At 34.2% G+C, this 12721-nt stretch overlaps 1 pseudogene; it reads left to right on the forward strand.

Moving 5' to 3' along the window:
- The first annotated feature begins 234 nt into the window (after nucleotides 1-234).
- LOC128181110 (uncharacterized) lies at nucleotides 235-11266 on the forward strand (annotated as a pseudogene).
- The last annotated feature ends 1455 nt before the right edge of the window (nucleotides 11267-12721 follow it).

Raw genomic sequence — 12721 nt, forward strand, 5'->3', positions numbered from 1 at the left:
ATACTTTCTTTTTATAGAATTCCTGATTTCACCACATTGATTAGTAAGATACCTTAAGAAAGGAAATATAACAGCTATAATTTAAATACAATTTGGGTCTCATTTCATGTTTCAATATGTTTACATTAAATTAGCTAAAACCAAGACAAAACAAAGTTAAATCTAATACGATATAATAATAGTTTATTGGACTTAAAAACAAGTCATGGTTTAAGTGCTAGCAACTGTTCTGTTGGTCCATGTCCAAGTACACAGACCTGCTGTTTGTATCAATATTATGGAACATAATAAACATATGCATTTACTGTGTATATATAATGGCGATATATGTCATCTGGTGATTTTTTAATGGATAAGCGTCAAAATAAAGGGCACACTATCCCGGGCGAATGCCAAGGTGTTTTATTAACTATGTCATTTACACCACTCACAACTCGTGCTTTCTGAGCAGAGATGGCAAATTTTGCAGGGTGGGCAATATTTGTAAGTGCCTATGTCTTCCATTCTTGTTTGGGGTACGGCCCTGATGCAGGATTATGGGATAGCGAGCCCCTGCAATGTGTAAATAAGGTAAGGTTATAGAGTTGTAATTGTACTTTATAAATTTACTTTATATTTTATAATGAATATTTGCGTGAAAGTTGCCTAGGTCACATTTTCAGCCGATGGTCGGCTGAACAAATTTTCCTCGTAATGTCGGCCGAAGAAACATGATCGCTCGACACTGCTATCGGGCAACGCGGAGCAGTCAAATTATTTTCAGAAACACCTTTACCTAGACGGTGAATCGTCGCTCGATTATCGATCGATGAGCCACAGGTTCTTAATTTTATTGATGAAAAAAGGTTTAAAACATTGCGTCGCGTCCGCCTGTTCGCCACTTATCGACATATAGACGGTAGATGTTTAACGTAATCCGTATCTGATTTGTCAAAGTCGCCCAAAAAACAGTTGAACTTCGGCCGATTTTAGGTCGTCTATTGGTATCTGTTGGCGTAAATTTAGGAATATTTACGAAAGCCGAGAAGGATCATTCGAGATTCGAGATTCAAAATACGAGATTCGATATACGAGATTCAAGATTCGAAATTCGAGATTCAATATCTGAATTAACCAATCAAATCATGGATCTGAAACCTGTATCCTAGCAACATCAAACTGTTCTAAATAAAGATCATTCGTACATGCTCTTTCCTACAAATAAATGTCTTAATAGCTCTTATATAGTGGTTAAATGGTTAAATTAACATTGACGAATTAACCCCACACAGTATTATAAACAATTAAATTAGTGATAACACTGTTGGCTTTGCGAATCTAAGTGATTTTGTTTACCCTGTATGTATTTCCCCCCGAACAATTTTAACCCGAAGTGTATTCGCCCCAACTGTGTAAAAATCGGCTCTCGAAGAAAGATCTGTTTAATCTAAATAATTAAAACTGAGTGTGGTTTTAGCTATGAAAAGAAACTCAATGAAATAATCGACATGTCAAAATATAGGTTATGATAAAGATTTAAACCATAGAAGATATAATGATTTACAACCTCAACGACAACAATCCAGATAAGAATAGTGTATTGTAGGGTATGGCAATGCCATTGTATATATGAGAGAGAGAGAGAGAGAGAGAGAGAGAGAGAGAGAGAGAGAGAGAGAGAGAGAGTGTGTGTGTGTGTGTGTGTGTGTGTGTGTGTGTGTGTGTGTTTTGTAGTGTCAAATTCAATTTTGATTTAGAATTTGAAATTGATTTGATTTGATACAAGCATATATGGACAATAATTAAGCCTCTAAAAGGAGAAAAGAGAGGAGGTAGCTAGGGTAGGGCAGACCAACTAGCAAGCTTTAATTTTAACGGTGTTAGCGCACCTGGGATTTACATCGACTCTCTCTCTCTCTCTCTCTCTCTCTCTCTCTCATCACCTAGCATGCATTTCTTTTTCCGTGAGGGGGTTTGGGGTATTCTTACATTAGCTAGCGAAAATGATAAACAAAAAAACATGAAATTTTCTTTAAATTGTGTGCGGATGTTGTACTCAATAATCTGTTTTCAGTATACACATTTCAAGAGAAGGGGGGGGGGGGGCTATATAGTCCTAAGAAATTTGTCAGTTATTCTGTCCCCACTTTGTTTTCTCTTCGTTTTCCATCTTTTTTTATTTGGCACGGCAAATTAATATAAAACATTCTGACAGTGTGTAGCTCCATAACGATGCACTGTAGATAAATTATGAGTAGTTTTACTTTCAATAAACAGGTACATATCCGTACTTGATTTTTAATTTGACTCTTATAATCGAATTTAATATTCCAATAAATATAGGATAGGAAAGAGTAGACGGGACTTTTTTGCGCTTATCCTACTGTACCACTCATTCAACACAGGTATTAGCACTCATCGAGTTCGACTTGCTTTCCTTTTTTTATCCACTGGATTTAAAGCTATTAATTTTTGAAAATATTTTGAATTTATGGCCTGATTATATATAAATTAGAGCTGCGCTGGTGCATCTATTTACCCAAATGGACTAAAATATAACCAAATGAATCTAAAAATTTTGACAAAATTAGTTTTAAACGTACGACTCTTTTTTCAATTCTAATCGGGTATGTCCTTTAGAAAAATCTTGAACCACACATATTTTAGCAAATAAAACGACAATGGTTTCATTTTTTTTATGGGGAGGGAGGTGGTGCCGGGAAAGGACATGTATTGCTTGTGGCAGTTGTGCTATACTCTCATTTGATATAATAGGTAATATTATATATTGATATAAAATGAAAGTTTCCAATTACACTGTACATAGCTTCTATCATGCATTTTGACGCGTGCGATAGTTTAAAACAATTTTCAAAGCATTTAATGTAATTCAACCGATCATTTTTGAAATTTAATTTTCTGGATCCCCGCCTTCTAGTATATTAGAATTACATGTACGTTGACCATATGTACACGTTAACCTAATCAGCTATGTTATGTGACGATAACATTTTTATCAATGTTTTTGCAGGATATGTAACAAATAACAGCCTATTTGTTGGTTTTTGCATTGATTATTTGAGATAATTTGCCGCCATCTTTTATGCATTCACACCCTACTCACAGTTTCTTTATTTGGTGTTCTGTGTGTATGGCGACAAATTGGTAAATTTGCACCACTCGCCCCTTGTAGCTTCACCCTGATTACATTTTATCTGGCTAAGTGTAATGTAGTAGTATATTAAATACACACATCGTTGTTTGCAGTGCTTATTTTTTTTTTTTTTTTTTTTTTTTTATTTGCAGTTTTTCATTTTATAGTACACTGTACATATAACACATTCATACACACAGTGTAAGTGCTTATTTACATCTTTAGAGATTTACTTACAAACAAAGTAAACATTTGTATGAGTTATATGTAATTATTGTCAATTTTGGTGCGGGGGGGGGGGGGGGGGGGGGGGGTTAGGAAACTACAGAGAAACTGAACTTGGCTGTGATACGTATGCTTGTCTATACCTTTTATTCTTTCTTGTTCATATATCAATGCATGAATTATAACAAAATGCATGTGCAACAATTAATTTTGAAATATTCATGCACAATCAAATTTTTAAAAAGTTTTACTGTTCTCTGCACAAGAAATCGGCAATGTGAACAAATTGGCACCCTATCATCCCTACCTTTAATTGTAGAGAGTAGGTATCCTTCTAAATTGAAAACAATTCCAAAAGTAAGACTCATAATAAGTTGTTTACTGAGGAAAAGGAAAAAAAATGTATTAATAATTCCGTATGATGTGATAATATATCAATGATTTGTTTATCATCATAGTACTAGTGTATGATTGTATGCATACATAAAAACGATAAGTAATGCTTATATTTATTGGTGAAACCGGACTGATTATTTATAATTAGATTATTTAGATTCATGTACTAATCTTCATGCGCGGATCTAGAAAGGAGGGGGTCAGGGGATCTGGACCCCCTCTTTGGGAAAATTGGAGCTTATTAAATTTACATAGTAAAATTATTTAAAATTGGCCTAGGACCCCCCCCCCCCCCCCCCCTAGAGAAAAAATTAGCTACGCTTATGAAGTTCTCTACCATAACCGCATTTTTACACAACAGGGGTGAATAAACCCGGGTTTTAAACTATTACTGGTGGTGAAATACCCCAGGTTTCAAACGCATCAGGAGGAAATGCACCAGGCCAAACAAAATCACTTAGATCTGCGAAACACACTGCATTATTTCTAGTCTACTTAGATATTCTGTGTAAAAGTAAATACAAATAATTATATAGTTAGGTAGGGAGAAGTGAACATAGCATTTATTTGTATATAAGAGCATGCACGGATGATTTTTATTTAGAACAGTTTGATGTCGCTAGGATAAATATTTTCAGATCCTTGATTTGATTGGTTAATTTAGATATTGAATCTCGAATTTCGAATCTTGAATCTCGTATTTTGAATCTCGAATCTCGAATGATCCTTCTCGGCTTTCGTAAATATTTCAAATGCCTCAAGCAGACATAACAATCTTTCTGCCGATGGTCGAACGATGAGTTGCTCGATGGACTATTCATCAACTGTTTCAACTGAAAGAATCGGCAACCGACGCAGAAAAATTTATAATTTGGCCCGATGGACACAAAATTGATGGTCCGACGAAAGAAAGAATGATATCGGCCAAGAAAACGGATGATGAACTGCCGACTGTCGCCCAAAGAATCCCATTTTTGCCTCAAAAATCATCGTCCGCTGGTCATTTTTGGGAGTTGATTTTAATCAACTCTCCTATGCAGTTACTCTGGCAAACCGAAAGTGAAACAGTGTTTGGACCTCAGCACAAATCATTACGCTGACAAGACTAAGTTCTGGAAAATAATAGAAAAATTCGATGTAATGTATGCTGAAGCATTGTTTTTCAAGGAAACTTATCTATAAACACTTTGAAAATAGTCAGATTTTATATAATACGAACAATTTAGATATATTTTTGTAGTTTAATGTATTCCTACGCCAGAGTTTAATATAGTCTCGTTCAACCAAGCTGTCTCCGTAAATCTCCGACAAGCAGAGAGGCTCTCTTGCTTACCGGAGATTAACGGAGACAGCCGAGCGTCTGGTTGAACGAGACTATAGTTCGATATCAATAGTACTTGGATCCATACATTTTTTAGAATACTAATACATAGTTTAAAATCTTTCTTTCAATATTACACAACATGATTCATATGGGGTTTCTTGAAATTCTTGTCGGAAAAGTCTAAAAATTCATATTATAAAAAAGTGCGTAATTCAAATACAGACTAGAAACTAATTGCCATGCAAGCTAAGTTGATTTTAAAATAAATGATAACAGATAAAATCAACTCCCGTCAGTACTTCAGTACTTTGATTGGAAATGTGACTTGGGTTTAAATGGTATATTCCGACCATCATATCTTCACAATTTTCTATATAATTATCTATATTAAAGAGCCCCTTTTCTCAAGGAGATTGACATTGTCTAAAAATGGCCATAACTACCCATCCCTCCTATTAAAGCAATGACGGATGGTTTAAAAAAATCAAGCATTTAAATTTTTATATGTTTGTATTTGATTTATCAAGCATTCTCCATCTTGTAGGAAAATTTTCTATCAAATCTCATTTTAAAGGCATTTGGCCCCTTTTTGATGAAAGATATACATACATGTAAGAAGTATCGATTATAGTTCACCGACTTCTTATTTATAGACCAGCACTTTTTCTTGCCGGTTCGTGACTTTTTTTATAATCTAAAATTGAAACGAGGTAAGCCATTTGAAGGCTTTTTTAGTTTCTGAACAAACATATGTAAAATTTGAGTTATTTGACATAGAAATCGAAATTTACAATATTATTACTTATTATACTTTGTCCCGAGTTTTTGCTTCCATTACTTTTTGCTTGATATTTCAATAATAGTAAATACCTTGTGCTCAGACCACGTTCATCCACTAATATGAAAAATGTCCATATTATCTTTTTTGAAACGCCCCCTCTATAGCTTCAGGTTTCAATATACACATCCCAAAATTGAAAGTCTACGGAGATTTTGCATTGCATCAGCCATAAATAGGCCCGGATGATTATGATATGAGATTGATCAACCCAATATATTTCCGTAGTGAGTCAGTAACTAACTAATAAGTGTTTTGTTTTCCCGAGGACTATCAAGCGACATATTTATTCACAAATAGCGATGATCTACGCAAAGCCATGTACAAGATGCTTAACTTCTCGTTCAATTTAACTCATTTAAACTCTTCAAAATTTTTAATCTCACCTTTCAAATACTCTTTAAAAATTTTTGCTTCACCCATGTTTACTTACAATGTTTTGTTGCTATTCAATTTTAAATGTTTTCTCCCTTTCCTCTGCAGAGATTTAAGCAAATATTTCGACGCTGCCATTTTGTTCTGCTCCAGACAAAACAATGTGACGTCAATATTCTAAGGGCAACTACTCTAATTTCAAAGAATATCAAAGGGCAACAACTCCAAATTTTTTAAGAACCTACGGAATGCGGTTTATGTATTAAATACTATGAAATGTCGAAATAAGTAAGCAAAGAGTCGGGTAATGACGGCCATATTGCATATAGGTCTGTCCCAAGTTATTGCTTCCATCGCTTTTGATGATTTTTAATAAAATTACACATACCTGTGAAAGAAGTACAGTTGAAATCGTTTTAAATAAAAAAGGGAATATATCCAAGATATTTTCATTGAACAATTATCCCTTTCCACTCAGAAAAATTCATAGGAAAGAAAACAGATTCCTTACGGAGATTTATTATGGGGAATGTTTACATCTTTTCTCCATTCGGAATACACTCGGAATACATCGCGCAATTTTTTAACGTTATCATCCGGGGATATTAATGGCTGTTGCAAATCAAAATCTCCGTAGACTTTCAATTTCGGGATTTGTATTGAAACCTGAAGCGGTAGAGGGGGCGTTTCAAAACAGAAAATCTGGACATTTTTAATATTAGTGGATGAACGTAGTTTGAGCACAAAGGTATTTACTATTATTGAAATATCAAGCAAAAAGTGGTGGAAGCAAAAACTCGGGACAGAGTATAATATTATTTCTCACCGAACAAATACAGAGATATATGAGGCAATCACGTGCTATGTGTAACGTTAAACCAATGAAAGTGTGACATTTCAGTCCATATTATTGTACCGGATCAGCTAAAGTCTGTCCCAAAATATCTATGCAGCACAATTGAAGGATTTTAAAAGTAAAAATACACATATTAGTGAAAGAAGTGCAATTGAAATAGATCGAAGGAAAAATATCCAAGATAACGAAATAAATCGGAAAATAAACAGAGGCGAAAACAGCTAGATTTTTTAATATATGGAGATTTAAAATAGGAAATGTTGACATATTTTCTCAATTTGGAATTCACACGAAATACCTCGCACAATTTTTCAACACTATCATCCGGAGTTGTTGCAACGAAAAGCCTTCGTAGATTCTTTTATTTTTAGCATTATGTCGAAACATGATAAGTTAGAGAGAACGTTTGAACAGTTTAAAAGAGAAATCTTGGGAGATTTTTTTTATACTTTTGAATGAACATCGTTTGAACCCTAAGGTGTTACATGTAAAATAGAAAATCGAGTAATCAAGCAAAAATGTGAATCGATGATATTTTGAGACAGGGTATTATAATATATGTACTCAGGTTGCGATATTGTGAAAACTAGACCTGTTACCGAGACCTACGACAGCTCCCGCTACACATAATCGAGGTTGCGCCGTTGGCTGTAATACGATTGGCTCGTTAAAGGGGCATGGTCACGATTTTGATCAAATTCCATTATTCTATTTTCATTATTTACAATGCTTTAGAAATGCATTTCTAAAGATCAAATGAAACTTGAGTCAGTTGTTGAGTTATAACCAAGATGCAGGGCTCGCAATTATTTCCCACGTAAACAAGGCTCGTGCCCTGTTTTTGTTTACATATAGGTTCAATATACCAGTAAAAAAAATCTTTTTCAACCTGATTTGTCTCTCCTCTTATTAATTGTAAGCATATATAGAATATTTCAAAGTGGTCTGCTTATCAACTGTGACGATAATTAACATGACAATTTTTTACTGAAATATTTTTTTTGCAAGGAATTCATGCAGGGTTATCCTAGAATAAAAGGACCCAGGTCGGTACATGACCGCATCGCCATAATTGGTGCCGGACCCTCGGGAGTACATGTACACATGGCATACGAACTAAAAGTACTTCATCTAATACATGTACTTAAAGCAATATGAGCTGCATTTTCATGCTGAATTTAATTTTTTACGAAAATGTTATTTTCCACTAAAATGACAAAAATATCATGGTTTTTAAATTTTTGTTAGCCATATTTTTGTTGAAAAGGCCTTTAAGAAGCCTTAATCAAAGCAAAATTCAATTAATGTCGTTCTGTACAATAATTGATCTGCTTTATATTCCTTAGAAGAGAAATCTTTCTTCTGACAGAAATTAATGATTTTTTTCAAATCTTATTTATCGTACTAAGAGTTTTAAGTTACATGAAGACTTATCATACTAGCAGGTTGTTTCAGCAAAATAAAATTCTAAAAAATACAGCTCATATTGCTTTAATTGAATTATCAATATACAGTAAATAGAACGAATGAGTTCAAAGTTTATTTTTATATGCACATATTTATAATATATATGTGTATAAGTGATCTGATAAATTTATTTCAAACCATGGATCAATGATCAAAAGTGGTTGTCATTACAGAAACGAGGTTTCCGAAACATTGTGATACATTGTATTTGAAAGCCGGGACGAGGTCGGGGGGAAGTCGTCCTCTAGGCTATACAGGAACGTGTGGGTCGACCTTGGGACGATCGGTCTGACAGAGATTTATGACAAAACCGTTGACCTACTAGAGAGGTTCAATGCGGGATTCGAAGTCCGACCGGATCTTCCAAGGGTTACATGGCTGAACAGAAACGGCAAGATAACTCTCTGTGTTTGCAAATTTTAAAGTCTAAAAATTTGGACAAGGAACTCAAACTTAATTCGTCATTTTAAGAAAAAAAAGGACTTGTGATTTAAAAGATATAGAGTTCTGAAAACGTTTATAAACCTTTTATTTCAAACAATAAGATATCTGTGAGCCAATGCTTACTAGTATTAGTAATAACCCCGCTCTGATGTAAAAATACAAAATAAGCAAAGTCGACAAAGTTAACAGAAAATTGACATGTGTGAAAAATCTTCGACGAAAATTTATTTGAAGATTTAGGCTTAAAATAGACAAAGTCGATTTTAACAGGAAGTTGATGTCTGGGTGTTACAAAAATATATCCCAACGCATGACATGCCTAAACAAATATTGTGTAAAAAATTCAAGCATTTGCAAAGAATTGTGGCTGAAAAAATTGCGTCTGAAAGTTTTGTTACGAACAGACAGACAGACGGACAAACAGAGAGACACACAAGGGTACAACAGTATACCCCCTTCTCCTTCAATAAAAAAAATATAATTTAATTATAGATATAACTTTGCATTCTAGATCTCTATATTTCTTGTCCCAAAACTCATTAACCCATTTGGCAATCAATAAGAGATTAAAAAATATATATATTGTTATTTTCATAAACATCTTCTCTACACTATAGTATATAACTATATTATAATGAGACGTTATTTCTTTATTTACAGAATACAGACCTACCATTGAAACAATTCCGGTCCCCATTGAGAGAATACAGCAAGCCTCACAGCGTTATACTGTTCTTCACCAATGTTTCTTTGGGACTTACGACAGCGAGCTTATGCCGCGACCTTCTCCTGAAATTCTGAGGAAGGTAAACTGACTGAAACAATTAGCAAGGAGGGATAAGTTGTAAATATGAACTCGAAGAAAATTAATTTTAAAAGATAAAAATTTTAGCACGGAAAAATGAATTGAAAATAATGAACACGAAAACAGATATTGAAAGTTGAGCACATAAAAGATTTTATTAATTTATTGAAACTTGAGCAAGTAAGGAAAGATAAATAGATAAAAATGATCATAGATAAATAAAGATCAAGATACTACTAACCAAAAAAAACCACAATTTTTTTTTTACATAGACTTATATAGTTAACTGTTAGAATTATCCAATCTTGCTTTCAGTACATCAATCATCAATACTAATTTTTTTTACTGTTAGATTCGTGGGACAATAGGGGACTTTCTTCAGAGATACAACTTGACTGACTTGCAACCAATATTCTTTGCCGCCATTACACTAAACGGATATGGATTTCTTAACGAGACTTCCGCCATATACGGATTGACATATGTAACCCCTTTAGTAGTACAGTCCTTTTTTAGGCCCGAGAGGGGAGCATACAGACTCTACGGTGGCTGGCAGAACCTTTGTCGCGAAATAGCAAGACGTAGCGACGTTGATATAAGGTTTAACGTAAATATCAAACGGATTAATAGAAAAAATGGAGTTCAAATAGTGTACAGTAAAAAACACTCTGGGCAGACTTATGTTGACGACTTTGATTTTCTCATTCTCACCCCAGCCATGAATTCTTTATTCAATGTTGTCGATTTTAATCAGCATGAATTAAGCATTTTCTCTCATCTACGAAATTCTTTTGCTTTAAAATCCATCGTCAATTCCATAATCCCTGGTAGAAGATCCATTTCTCCTCTCGACACCTACTTGTACGACTTTGAGAATGTCGAGTACAGTGTGTATAGGTCTATTAACCCTCATCAAGTCGAGAACAATATAACGGGCGTGGATTATCAGCTTGGATTGCGGGAAAACGTTGATCCCGATGGGAATAAATACGAGACAAGCGTGTACATCCAAATTGGTAAATCTAACCCTTGGAAACCAAATGTCGATGCTCATATTCAAAGAACACTTTTCAAACATTTGCGAGATTTCAACAAAGCCAATCCGGAAGTCGTCGGGCAAGTCAAATGGGGCTACTACTTTCCAAACTTCCCCCCGGAAGCTGTGACTGAAGGTGCATTATGGGATATTCTAGATATGCAGGGGCATTACAACACGTGGTACATTGGTTCGTCGGTATGTTTTGAATCAATAGAGAGTGTGTTTGAATACAACTACTTGATACTCAAATCGTTTGTATGATTTATCATCAATGTTTTCTTTTCTTCACTCAAAATGATCTCTGAGAGTCTTATTTTAATTCAAATCATATCTACTAAATTAAATAAAATAAGATTTGAACATGGTTTTGTGTTGTTTTATAATTCTTATATATTGTAATTGATTGTTGTTTGGTTTTTTTTTTGTTCTGTATTTTGCACTTTTCGGGAGTGTTTTTCATCTTTTGTTAAATTAATGTCGCATGTATGTAGATATTTACCATATTTACAGAAACGTTTCCAGGAAAGCATGATGTAGTTTCATGTATAATCGTGACGATTATAAAGTCTCTAAAACGAATGGGGCCATCATTGGGGGTAGGGATGACCCACATGGGTCAAACGTTACAAGCAAAAAGATTTAATACTTGATTATTTCTATTTTGAAATTCGATGATGTCCCCAAGAGGTCATTTACTGTATATCAGGTGAACCGATATGACCCAAGGAACTCACCTGTTTTCAAGTATTTGGGCACTTCCTGTTCAAAAGACGGTCAAGGCCAATCCCCGGGGCCCATGAACTATAAACCATTTTTTTCTTGCTACGAATAAAATGGTTAGAATCCATCTGGAGGGAAATTATACGAAACATTGTTTTTGGGTTAAACCGTTTTCCAAAATAGATACTGAACGTAAAAACAGAACTTCTTTATGTTTACAACAATGAGTTTCACTTTAATTCACGAAATTCGCGGTCAAACTTTTACTTGAAAGTGCATGGTCATGCATCATTCAACGCTGACGTGTATATTATTCAGCGAAATAAAAAAAATTAATATTGAATAAAGTTAAAATAATGTATTCAATTTGAATAATAAAAATTATAATATACACATCAGCGTTTTCAATGTATTATTTCAAGGCATTGAAAAGTTTTTATAGGTCATGTTAACTTTCAAGTGACAAATTCGATCAATTCCTACTAGCGTAAATCATTTAATATTTATTCGTTTGATGAGATATCGGCGCTTCTGATTGGTTGAAAAATTTCTTTGATACCCGCATCAATAAAATTTTTGCCGGATCTACTTTTCTCAACTGTTCTGGTCTAACACTATTTATAGAACAGGTATTTCCAAGATAAACACTGTCAACAAAATGTAAAGTTGTGTCTGTTTTATTGTCAGCAAAGAAAATGCAACCTTGGGAATATAAAAACTTGAAAGTTTAACCTTCAAAAATGAATAAAACACATTATTTGATTCACGAAATAGAAAATTAAGCGTCTTCTCACGATTTCGTCTGCTTGAGATCAATGAACATTTACAGCGAGGCTGGCTGTTCCTCTTCCAGGAATATTATAACGAACTAATAGGCCTATAAACTTTCACGGTTACACTGCTGTTCAAATTTGGTAACGATAAGTTTTTAATTTACACACGTACATGATCGGTCATCAGAAATGGCGTCGTAAAGAAAAGCTATGAGAAATGCATCGATCAACTCCTTCGGCGCATTCCAAGCGGCAGATATACCATTTAAGGACATCACTGGCTATCTAGTTACCACAACGTTTACAAAAGTCGCTTATACATACTA

This window comes from Crassostrea angulata, chromosome 4 (assembly GCF_025612915.1).
Source record: "Crassostrea angulata isolate pt1a10 chromosome 4, ASM2561291v2, whole genome shotgun sequence".
NCBI classification, from domain to species: domain Eukaryota; kingdom Metazoa; phylum Mollusca; class Bivalvia; order Ostreida; family Ostreidae; genus Magallana; species Magallana angulata.